This window comes from Neoarius graeffei, chromosome 2, assembly GCF_027579695.1.
Source record: "Neoarius graeffei isolate fNeoGra1 chromosome 2, fNeoGra1.pri, whole genome shotgun sequence".
Lineage (NCBI taxonomy): Eukaryota > Metazoa > Chordata > Actinopteri > Siluriformes > Ariidae > Neoarius > Neoarius graeffei.
The window spans coordinates 82,375,266-82,388,358 of NC_083570.1; the positions used below are offsets into that span (position 1 = coordinate 82,375,266).

The window sequence follows — 13,093 nt, forward strand, 5'->3', positions numbered from 1 at the left end:
ACTATGAGGTTAGGCGAATGGACAGGGAGGGGGCGCTACAGATCTACCACCTCAATCTGCTGAAGCTCTGGAACGAGGAGGTCCCCGTAGCGTTGGTGTCGGTAGTTCCGGAGAAGGCGGAGCTGGGGCCGGAGGTCCAAAAAGGGTCATTGGCATCTCGCACCTCTCCGGTCCCCTGTGGAGACCACCTCTCCCCGACCCAACTCACGGAGGTCGCCCAGTTGCAGGCCGAGTTTTCGGATGTGTTCTTGCCCCTGCCCGGTCGCACCAACCTCATAGAACACCACATAGAGACGCCCCCAGGGGTGGTAGTGTGTAGCCGTCCTTATAGATTACCCGAACACAAAAAAAAGGTGGTTCGGGAAGAACTTCAGGCCATGCTCGAAATGGGCATCGTCGAGGAGTCCCACAGTGACTGGAGCAGCCCGGTGGTCTTGGTTCCCAAGGCCGACGGCTCGGTCCGGTTCTGTGTGGACTATAGAAAAGTCAACGCGGTGTCTAAATTCGACGCGTACCCAATGCCTCGTATTGATGAGCTGCTCGATCGACTAGGCACGGCTCGCTTTTACTCGACACTGGATTTGACGAAGGGATATTGGCAGATCCCCTTGACTCCATTATCCTGGGAAAAAATGGCCTTTTCCACACCGTTCGGCTTACACCAGTTCGTCACACTTCCGTTTGGGCTGTTTGGGGTGCCCGCTACGTTTCAGCGGCTGATGGACCGGATCCTCCGGCCCCACGCCACCTATGCGGCCTCTTACTTAGATGACATCATCATTTATAGTAATGACTGGCAGCGGCACCTGCAACACCTGAGGGACGTCCTTAGGTCGCTGAGGCGGGCGGGGCTCACTGCCAACCCGAAGAAGTGTGCGATTGGGCGGGTGGAAGTACGGTATCTGGGCTTCCACTTGGGTAACGGGCAGGTGCGTCCCCAAATTAATAAGACAGCAGCGATTGCAGCCTGCCCGAGGCCCAAGACCAAAAAGGGGGTGAGACAGTTCCTGGGGCTGGCTGGCTATTATCGTAGGTTTATACCTAATTATTCGGATGTCACCAGCCCGCTGACTGACCTCACTAAAAAGGGGGCGCCAGATCCGGTCCAGTGGATGGAGCAGTGCCAGCGGGCTTTCTCTGAGGTAAAGGCTGCACTGTGTGGGGGGCCACTTTTGCAGTCCCCTGACTTCTCTCTCCCTTTTTTGTTACAGACGGATGCGTCGGACAGAGGGCTGGGGGCCGTTTTGTCCCAGCAGGTGGGGGGAGAGGATCGCCCAGTATTATACATCAGCCGAAAGCTGTCGGTGCGTGAGGGGCGCTACAGCACCATCGAGAAAGAGTGTCTGGCGATCAAGTGGGCGGTCCTCACCCTCCGTTACTACCTGCTGGGGCGCTCTTTCACCCTCTGTTCGGACCATGCGCCCCTCCAGTGGCTCCACCACATGAAGGATGCCAACGCGCGGATCACCCGTTGGTATCTAGCGCTCCAACCTTTCAACTTCAAGGTGGTCCACAGGCCGGGGGCGCAGATGGTCGTGGCGGACTTCCTCTCCCGTCAAGGGGGGGGGGGGAGTCGGCTGCGGGCCGGACGGGCGCCCGGCCTGAGTCGGGCGGTGGGGGTATGTGGCAGCGGGGGCGTGGTCAAGCGCCGGTCTGTGACAGGAGGGCGGAGTTGGGGAAGGTAAGTGGCAGAATCGCTTCACCTGAGTGTGATTAACCTATGTTTTGTGTGTGTTCTCCCCAGTAAACCGTGTCCTATTTAAGGAGGGAGAGTGAGAGCAGAGGGGAGTGATTATCCAGAGGAGACGACAGTCTGTGTGCGCGCGCGCGAGTCAGCCTCTGAGAGATTGAATTATATGTTAAACTGAAAAGTTTGGCAATAAAAGCCAGTTGTTTTCATCCTGATCTCTGTCCTGCCGTCTTCTGTGCTCCACCCACACATTGTACCCGCTACACCGGCAAACCCAGAAAGACGAGAAAAATGGCGAGCTCCCGTTAAACAGGAAGACTGGATGCCAACAAAACATTCCTGTGTATGTGGAGAACATTTTATATCAGGTTAGTGTGAAATCTCTGTGCACCTGTTATTTCTCCTAACACTTTTTTCTAGCTCAAGGCCATTCAGTTATAAAAAAAATCCCATAGATCTAGATCTAGGCAAGGTGTACTCAAGTTAACATTCAACAAGTCCATAACAAGTCCGTAAGTTGATATGTTAACATGGACAGAACTTTGGTCGAGATGGGAAAACTTTTAACAGGTTGCATGGTCTGGCACTACTCAGTACAGTCTACTGTTATATACACAAGCGTGTCATACTTAGCAGCTCTACTGTACTACAAAAAAAAAAAACATGCCAAATGGCAAATGGATGAACGTTAAAATGTATCTCTGGAAGTGGGCTTTGGACACAATATATTTTATTAGACTTAATGCTTGGCTAGAGTAGCAGCATGTTTATAATGCACTGATAATGTAGACTAGGCTAAACACCATAAAATATGCTAGATCTAGGCCCTGGCTTGTTTATTACTATTAGAAGTCCACGTTTGAGCTTACCTTTGTCATAATAAGGAATTTTTCTTTATCGGGAATTTCCCATAACATTCCGGCATGCACGAAATCTGCCTAGAAATATCGGTAGGCATCTGTACTTTTGTCTGCCTTTTGCATCTCCAGTGTATTTAGAAGTCTCATTCATTATCTCTAGCCACTTTATCCTTCTACAGGGTCGCAGGCAAGCTGGAGCCTATCCCAGCTGACTACGGGCGAAAGGCGGGGTACACCCTGGACAAGTCGCCAGGTCATCACAGGGCTGACACATAGACACAGACAACCATTCACACTCACATTCACACCTACGGTCAATTTAGAGTCACCAGTTAACCTAACCTGCATGTCTTTGGACTGTGGGGGAAACCAGAGCACCCGGAGAAAACCCACGCGGACACGGGGAGAACATGCAAACTCCACACAGAAAGGCCCTCGCCGGCCCCGGGGCTCGAACCCAGGACCTTCTTGCTGTGAGGCGACAGTGCTAACCACTACACCACCGTGCCGCCCTATTTAGAAGTCCCAAATACTAAATAGTTCAGGATGTCGTAGTGTCCCAAATCTGATAGCTGGTTTGCCATACATTTTTCAAGTGGAATAAATACATTTGTGGGTAAATTAAGAAGAATGATAAGCCTTTATTCTTGTCATGTGTACACTCAAGCACAATGAAATTCCTTCTCTGCATTTAACCCATCTGAAGCAGTGAACACACACGCGCGCACACAAGTGAGTAATGAGCACATAAATACCCTGAGCAGTGTGTAGAATAAATAAATAAATAAATAAATATATTTTTGAGTAAATTATATGGATCTGTGATGTTTCAGCTTTGGCTGTAACACAGTCTGCCAGTATAGTCCATCCATTTTGGCGTATCACTACAGTGACGTGGCTGCTCTGACGGCTTCAGCCATCAGAGTGTCTAGGGAACATTACAGTAGTGGTTTCCCATTGCCTTCTACTGGATTATTATAGAAGTTTTCTCTTGTAAACCATTGACACCTATGGACAATTTAGAGCCACCAAGTAGCCTAACCTGCATGTCTTTGGACTGTGGGAGAAACCGGAGCACCTGGAGGAAACCCACACAGACAACATGCAAACTCCACACAGAAAGCCCCTCGTCGACCATGGGGCTCAAACCCAGAATCTTCTTGCTGTGAGGCGACAGTGCTAACCACTACACCACCGTGCTGCCGCCTGCTAGTATGATATAATATTTTAATAATTTCAGAGAGATTGTACTGACTACAGTCATCTCAATTTTCATTGTTAACTGTCGCAGCTCTGTTTCTTTGCTTGCCTGGCAATATAGCGGACACTGCGTGATAAACAAAAATCTGTGATGTCAGGGAAAAGCCCCTATACTGCTTATCCATCAGGGTTGTGGGGGAAGCTGAAGCCAATCCCAGTTGACTTCAGGCAAGAGGCGGGGTACACCCTGAGCAGGTCATCAATCTATGGCTGGGCTAACATTGAAACAAACAGCCACTCACACTCAATTTAAAGGAGCCGGTTTACCTAACCCGCATGTCTTTGGATTGTGTGAAGAAACCAGAGTGCCAGGAGTAAGCTTGCCCGTGATCCTGCACAGGATAAGCGGCTACAGATAATGGATGGATGGAATGGTATTTTTTTCACTGTACAAGAATTCAAGAAGTCTCTGCACTTCTGTTCAGCACAGAGCACATTCACATATAGTTTATATAATTGTATAATATTTTAATAAACGTTATGTATACTTACAGTCCTGACTTTAGGCATTCCTAACCTTGTTAATGGGTAATTAAATAAAATTAAACAAAACACCAATGCTAGCTCAGGAAACTCTGAACATTTTATCCATCAGTTACTGTGTATACTGCAGGCACAAGTAATTTAATTATATTTTAATATGCATTTATTAGCTTTTTCAGTAAACACTTCTGAGAAACAGTATGAAGGAGGAGGCCTGCTTGTCTAGGCTGTGGGATTGTTTGTTTGTGTGTTTGTTTTTAAATAACACTGGGATGTACAACCCAAAATAAGATAAAGTTGGGACAGTGGGGCAGTGATTTCTAAATTTACTTTGACTTTTTAGGAGCTGTTCTACAGGGTCGTAGGCAAGCTGGAGCCTATCCCACCTGACTATGGGTGAGAGGCGGGGTACACCCTGGACAAGCCACCAGGTTATCCCAGGGCTGACACATAGAGACAAACAACCATTCACACTCACATTCACACCTACGGTCAATTTAGAGCCACCAGCCTAACCTGCATATCTTTGGACTGTGGGGGAAACCGGAGCACCCGGAGGAAACCCACACGGACACGGGGAGAACATGCAAACTCCACACAGAAAGGCCCTCGCCGGCCACAGAGCTCGAACCCAGGACCTTCTTGCTGTGAGGCGACAGCGCTAACCACTACACCACCGTGCCGCCCCTCTCTCTCTCTCTCTCTCTCTCTCTCTATATATATATATATATATAAAAAAAGAGATCTGGGTTTGAACCTCATATATATATATATATATATATATATATATATATATATATATATATACACACACATAGAAAGGTCCCAGGTGATCTCATCTCATCTCATTATCTCTAGCCGCTTTATCCTGTTCTACAGGGTCGCAGGCAAGCTGGAGCCTATCCCAGCTGACTACGGGCGAAAGGCGGGGTACACCCTGGACAAGTCGCCAGGTCATCACAGGGCTGACACATAGACACAGACAACCATTCACACTCACATTCACACCTACGCTCAATTTAGAGCCACCAGTTAACCTAACCTGCATGTCTTTGGACTGTGGGGGAAACCGGAGCACCCGGAGGAAACCCACGCGGACACGGGGAGAACATGCAAACTCCACACAGAAAGGCCCTCGCCGGCCACGGGGCTCGAACCCAGACCTTCTTGCTGTGAGGCGACAGCGCTAACCACTACACCACTGTGCCGCCCTCCCAGGTGATCATGAGGTTCAAACCCAGATGTTTTTGTTATGACTTGACAGTGCTAGCCACTGCACTGGACACGTTTACATCAGTTTTTGGGTCACTTCAGCGAAGAACCTAATGTGAATGTAAGCTAAATCTGATTTAAAAGATCCGAATTTTACGTTTACACTGATGTGGGAAAACTGATGAGCGACACATTGACGTCGGATTACGCGATTCGAAGTGACTCCAGATCCGCCTAGAGTCCAATCCGGGTTTAGTTCAGACCCGTGTGATTAGTGGAGTGCGATGGCATTTCCTGTGCTCGCTCTGGAACAGCTGTGTGCGGCAGCAGCTGGATGCTTTATTCCTGAACCGCTATATAGCTGTATAACTTCATAATGCATCCATAACCGTCTCTCTCTCTCTGTCTACGGAAAAGCAAAGCGCCGTGTGCTCGGGGGCTTTAACTTAACCTCGCTTTGTTTCTGAACGCCTTGGGCTGTTTTTATTTCGCTCAAATCTCGTCGTCAAGGGCGGCTGGGCTGTGGGTTAGCCACTTTTTCTTTTTTGGAGGGCATCATGGTTATATATGATCTCATGCTTTAAACCGCCGGTGTTTTGTTCAGATTAGCATTGTACTTGCTAGTTTATTTCGCACTTTAATTTGACGTACCGTGCAGGATATCGAGATTTTGATTGATTGACGTGTTATTAGTCCTCCAAACTAGATATCGAGCTCGTTATTCAGGCTAAAACGTGTGTGTTTAGTGATGATAAATAAAGTAAAGTGTGCTGCTAGCTCGTGGGATGATGGAGTCATTTGGAGATCATGTTAGCTAGTTTGCTAGCCTGCTAGCTCCGTTTCTATTTACAGGGGGCGAAGTTGCAACATCAAAATTGACGACAAGGAAAAGGTAAGCTTCATCTTCAAGAGCCATGTCGTGTTAAAAACCGAGTGCTAACCCTGGGAGCTGGTTTAAACTGGGCTTTAGACGCATTCTGTAGGCAACAGTTGTGCCATTTTTGTTTTTTCTTAGACATTTTTGACCCTGACCATCTTGAGCTCTAATATCGAGGCTATTCACCTTTTCAACTCGGAGATAACAACTCCCTATACTGCTTGTCTGCTTCTTAAAAGTGTTCAGGTTTGTTTGTTTGTTTTTCAGAGCAGTCATGATTTGGTGATTTGTAAGGCTGCTGCAGCCACGTTTCTGTCTGTCTGTGTGTCTGTAGGGAAGGCTGGATCAGAAATGTAGCCTCAAACCATCTCTATTTTCCCAGTCAGAGCTTCAGTGATCAATCTGTCAGTCCATTATCTCCTCATATAGCTATTATTCTACGATATATCCTTAACCCAACCCATTGATTAGACTACGCCTAAGTTTAATTCTTTCATTTGGTGTGAAAAGAAGGACAGATGAGCTCAGTGTGCATGAAAAACCTGTGTGTGTCGTGTATACAAAGCTACATTACATTAAAGTTTTATGTATATATGTCCTATGGTTCAGTTTTTGCTCTTTCACTCTTCGTGACATGCCTTGATGACTTCAGTCATAGTTAAACAGGATCTTTAGGGAGGTGGCACGGTGGTGTAGTGATTAGCACTGTTGCCTCACAGCAAGAAGGTCCTGGGTTCGAGGCCAGTAGCCGATGAGGGCCTTTCTGTGTGGAGTTTGCATGTTCTCCCCGTGTCCGCGTGGGTTTCCTCCGGGTGCTCCGGTTTCCCCCACAGTCCAAAGACATGCAGGTTAGGTTAACTGGTGGCTCTAAATTGACCGTAGGTGTGAATGTGAGTGTGAATGGTTGTCTGTGTCTATTGCCGCTTTTCCACTACCAACGCGGCTGAGTCGAGCTGTTGGAGTTGCATTTCGACTACAACCGCGCTGAACCGTGCTGGCTGGAAGTGGGTGGACACGTTGGGTGGAGTTAGCGAAAGTGGGTGGACGTCACATGATGTCGTTAGGCGGCGCAAACAGTGACATCAGTGATCTTTTAAGCGGTAGTCTCACGACCCGGATAGTAAACGATAAACATGGAGGACATGGAGTCGTTAGTGTTACTGGTCTGGGTGCTGTGGCTTGTTGTCACCGACAACGCCAACAGATGCTGGCAAGAGCATATAGATGAGGCGAGGCGCATAAGGCTTCAGAAATTCTCATAATTTGTAATTCTTCTTCCGGGTTTACGGTGTTTACAGATCCCAGCGTGCTCGCGGGGCTTGTGAGGGCATGTGAGGACACTCCTCCTCACCAATCAGTGCACAGGGGAGTGTCTCCTCACGCCCCTAGCCCCACTCGGCTCGGTTTGGCTCGCTTCAGCCCCACTCCAAAACCGTGCGAGTTTTGGGCGCTGAGCAGGGCTGAAGCGAGCTGAGTCGTGCTGCTCTGAGGTAGTCGAAACGCGAGCCGTGTCGGGCTGAAGTGAGCTGAAGCGAGCTGAAAAAGGGTAGTGGAAAAGGGCCATATGTGTCAGCCCTGTGATGACCTGGCAACTTGTCCAGGGTGTACCCCGCCTCTCGCCCATAATCAGCTGGGATAGGCTCCAGCTTGCCTGCGACCCTGCACAGGATAAGCGGTTACGGATAATGGATGGAACTTTTGGAAAAGTGGTTTAACTTCTCATTTATAACTGGTATCAAACCAATTTGCTCTCTTCTTTCTCCCCAGTGTTCACTCCCGTCCTCACTCCCTTTTTCTGGGCATCTGACCATAGCAGATGCCTCAATTCGGAATGGAGAGGCGTCCCTTTTTTTTAAAAAAAAATATAAATACAATTCTGGGTATCCTTGTTTCTTGTGAAGTCATTCCGTATGATTGCTGCCATTTTGAGGCATAATGTGTGAGTGCATCAGTGTTCTCATGTCTGTGTTTCATTAAGGAATGCACTCTTGCGCTTGGCGATTATACAATACATCAACAAGCAGCAGTGTATCGGATTATCCTTGTCGTATAGTATCGCAGCTATATTGGGTAGCTGTCTGCGTTATGGCCCAACAGAGATTTTAAGTACTGCTTATAGGGCAATTCCATGTAAATGTCAACCTCACCATGCAAAAATAAAGCAACATGTAATACATCAAAACCACTCCCAGAGATCTCACCTAGGCCTGTATTTTACAGATGTGAATAAGTTGAACCAATTTGTAACCAACCTAATATGTCACTGTCAGTCTTTCTTTCTTATAATGTAAAACCCAAGCTAAAATCAACTTTGATCATGTACAATTCTATATTATTGCCACAAGCCACAGAAATGTATGCTAAAATCCACAAAACAGCAAAACAATAGCCATCCTAAATATTATTTAAGAACTTTGATAGTTTTAGCTGATATTTAGAGAGTTTTTCAAAGGGTTATGGTGGTTAAATTGCTGATTTTCTAAACATATGCCATGTCTATTTCAGATGCGTCACATCCATAACGGAATTTCGTCACATCCATAACGCTGATTTTTTCTTCCTAGATTCTGCTTGAAATAGAAAATATTTTAAACAAAGGCTTTTTTTATTTTCAGCTAAGACTCCTTTATTAAATGCATGCCTGCATTTGGATATCATGTTTGCAATTTCACAGAGTTTGATGAATATGTGTAGTCACCCTGGAAATGGGGTATTTTTTCCATCACATCCATAACGCATGTCTTTTTTGGCATTTTCTAGAGTTCTAAATGTACTATGGGAATTCTTTTTTTCCCATGACTTCTCCAATATGAGAGGTCTTAAAAATATACAACAAATTTTAAAATACTGGAAAGGAATAAAAATTAACTAGGTCAGTTGTTGCCATTTTGAGTCCAAATGTCACATCCATAACGCTGGAATTGCTCTATATTGTCTTCTGAAGTAAGGTGCGTTGTTTTAGCCATCTTTCACCTCTTGTTTCACCTTGTGTTCAGTTTGAATGCCAAAGCTAGAAATTTGGTCCCAAATATCGCACCCACAACAGAAGTCATGCGATTGAAATGCAAGGATGGGCTGATACCAAGCAAACGTCTGTTAACAAGTCTGTGTGCTGTGTTCGAGTGCAAGACTTGTAGCATGTTGTTCAGTGTAAGATGCATTTGTGAACTGTATACAAACATCAAATCCACTTGATGGCTTCAGTCCCATAATTGTCTACTGCCAGTTCTCAATATCGGATCGGAGTAGCCATGGCTTGAAAGTTAGAGAAGCAGCCTTGGGCCCAAAGGGTTGCTGGTTCGGTTCCCAGGACCAGCAGGAAAAACGGGAGGGAGTTGAGTGAATGAACAGCACTTTTTCCTCCCTCGTGTATCATGGTTGGAGTGCCCTTGGGCTCCCTGGGTACTGTAGTATAGCTGCCCACTGCTTTGGGTATGTGTGTGTGCTCATTACTCACCTTGTGTGTTCACTGCTTCAGATGGATTAAATGCAGAGGAGGAATTTCGCTGTGCTTGAATCAGGGCTTTGAACCGGTTCAAGGAACGAAAACCGGGAACTTTTTCTATTTCACATGGAACAGAAACGAAACCAGAAACTTTATTATTTTTTTTATGTTCCGGAACAGAAACGCTTATTAAAAATAATGGTAACCGGTTAATACCGGTTTTTATTTCGTTCCTCAAAGTTTCCGTAGCCTACAAATAAAGTCATTCTTCTCCTGCGCAAGTTTCTATGACCCGCTGGGGTTCACTTCCTGTGTGACGTTCGCTGACTGAATGGAGAGAGCAGGAAGGTGGACCATCACGTCTCCTTGTGATAATAAGTGAGAAGTGCATTACTGAGTGTCTGAGCAAAGAAGAGCCTGAACGATGCAACCTCCCTATTGGCTGTTTGTAAAAATGTATCAGTTGTTGCCCTTCCCACGGGAATCATCGCGGGCTCGAGAGACGAGACCTGACGAGTTAGTTCGTTGGTAGCAGAACAAAATGTCTGGACATAAATCGGGTTTTCAGAAAAGGAAAGAAAATAAACGGAGGGTCGAAAATACAAAAAAGGAGGCAGAAAATGCAAAACGAGTTAAGGTAGGACAAATGGTTACTTTTCTGAGGCAGCCCGCCGTGGATGCCTGCAGGCTTATTTATTATAGCCCGTTGATATAAAATGTTTATAGTTATGTGATGGTTGTCCTGATTTAGACTGGTGTTTTTTTTTGGGGGGGGGGGGTTGCGCGATGTTGCACCCGGGTCCAGATTAGGGCAGAACCGGCCCTGGCTACATTTCAGGCGTAGTTTGTTTTATGTATGTATGTACTTGCATAGATGTGTACTTGGTCTTCCAATATGGCGCCTAACAAAATCTCGCGGCGCGGTGATGTCATGCGGTAGCCCTCTATAGGGCCTGACTAGCCTTTGGTAACGCACTAAACAAATTATCTTTTCATTTTTGGCACTTTTTCTGTTTGTGTAGATGGGAAGACATACTGAGAATCCAAATCGCCAACATTTGAAATAATTGTTTTGATTTATTTCTTGTCTTATTTAATGAAGGTTGTAATAGAATTAGCCTACATTTGGCTTAAGCTGGATGAGACAGAAACATAATTTTATAGCCATTTGTTAAACAGCTGACAGGGAACGTAATTAACCGTTCCGGGAATGAAATTATTATTATTTTTGTTCTAACCAGCTCGGGAACGTCTATTTAATGGTGGAACCCAAAACCGGAAACGTTAAAATTCCGTTTCTGTTCGGAACGAACCAATAGGAAAAAAATTCTGGTTCAAAGCCCTGGCTTGAATGTACACGTGTGACCAAATAAAGGCAGCTTCTTCATCGCTGCATTCAGAGGAATTGTTGGCTGATTGTATCTGGAAGTAAAGTATTTGCCTAGTAATTGTAGCAGGTCTCTTTCTTTACTCGGTTGTACCCTTAAGGCCAATTTATGCTGACAACGCAGTCCTCGCAGATGGTGTCGCAGATAGCATCTGCGTAGCCCCCCCACCTTCGCAGATGCTCTGCGCGCACCTCCCAAAAATTGTGACCATCGCAGAAGCCTCGCAGACAAGAGGGCTCTGATTGGTCCACTCTACATCCGCTGTACACGCACTTCCGCTTCCCTACTTTCCCGGTTTGGTTTGCTTTCACGACCGCCATTTTTAAAAACACGAGCGAAGATGGAGCAGCACGAAGAGCGGTTGATTGAGGAAGTGAGGAAGTACGCACATCTATATGACTAGAACTGGAGTCATTATAAAAAAAAAAAAGTTCTAGTCATTATAAGTAACCGGAGGATAAACACTCCACTAACCACACCCACCAACTACTCCTAGCGACTTCGCGCCCCCTTGCGTTGTGACGGTGAATAACATCGCGCACGCCTATTACTCCCCGCTCAACGATAAATTACACCTGTCTGCGAAAAGCTATCTGTGAAAGCCTTGTCGCAAGAGCATGCAGAGGCCTTAACAAATATAATGCCATTTCCTCAAGTCAATGGAAAACCTGGTTGTAAGGTTTGTATTTAATTCTTGATTCAGTAAAATCTACCAGCAACGTAGTTGTGATCACTTTTTTTTTTTTAAAGTGGCAATTCATTTATTTTTTACCACCTTGTGAAAATATTTATTGTTTAAAAAGCAGCCTTACAGAAATCTGGATGTATAGTATAATTAGATCTCTATGTTGGAGATCACAGTGGCAAGATAAACTCTGATACAGCATGAGGAAGAAACCGAGAGGAACCAGATGCAAAAGGGAACTCATGCTTTTGTGGGTGACGATGGCAAGTGTGATTTATAATTGGTGAGAGTATACAGTTGTAGAACATTTGAAGTTAATGTGTTGAAACAATGTCTGGTATGTGAATGAGTCCTGGGATTAGCACAGGACAGGGTTTTGTGTTTTTTAAATGATTTACAGCAGTAGTTCTTGAATGGGGAACAAGCAGAATCAGCTCACCGTGACTTAAGTGCAGTAGAAGATGACTTGCTTTGCTAAATGGGGGCAGCCATGGCCTGAAGGTTAGAGAAGCAGCTTTGGGCCCAAAGGGTCACCAGTTTGATTCCTGGGACAGGCAGGAAAAAGGAGTGAGGGGAGTTGAGTGAAATATACAGCGCTTTCCCTTCCCTCTGTATCATTGCTGAAGTGCCCTTGAGCGAGGCACCTAACCCCCAACTGCTCCCCGGGCGCTGTAGCATACATAAAGTGGATGGATATAAAAAGTGTACACGCCACATTTAAAATGATAGTTTTTTCTGATGTAAAAAAAATGAGACCACGATAAATAACTTAAACTTTTCCCACCTTTAATGTGACCTATAGCCTGTACAATTCAATTGAAAAACAAGTCTGTTAGGGGGAAAAGCATAAAATGTCCAATAAGCTGGTTGCATAAGTGTGCACACCCTTAAACTAATACTTTGTTGAAGCACCTTTTGATTTAATTACAGCATTCAGTCTTTTTGGGTTCACGCCTACCATCGATTAAACTGACTCTGATTAACCCCAAATAAAGTTCAGACATTTACTCAGTTGCATCCTCCAGCAAAATCCAGGGTTCGCAGAGAGTTTACAAAGCATTAGAGGGATCTCATTGTTGAAAGCTATCAGTCAGGAGAAGGGTACAAAAACATTTCCACGGCATTAGATATACCATGGAGCACAGTGAAGACGGTCATCAAGAAGTAGAGAAAATACGGGACAACAGTGACAT

The 13,093-nt window shown here is 45.7% G+C and overlaps 1 protein-coding gene across 4 annotated transcripts in view; it reads left to right on the forward strand.

Moving 5' to 3' along the window:
• Positions 1–1,825: 1,825 nt before the first annotated feature.
• The window catches only part of osbpl5 (oxysterol binding protein-like 5), a 107,594-nt gene continuing 96,326 nt past the window's right edge, over positions 1,826–13,093 (forward strand). For 2 of the 4 annotated variants that reach the window (XM_060915066.1, XM_060915064.1), the window contains exon 1: positions 5,763–6,397. The gene's annotated coding sequence lies outside the window, so the exon portion shown is untranslated. Of the gene's footprint in view, positions 2,059–5,762; positions 6,398–6,458; positions 6,629–13,093 lie in introns of those variants that run through there. The other 2 variants (XM_060915069.1, XM_060915067.1) reach the window with 2 other exon arrangements.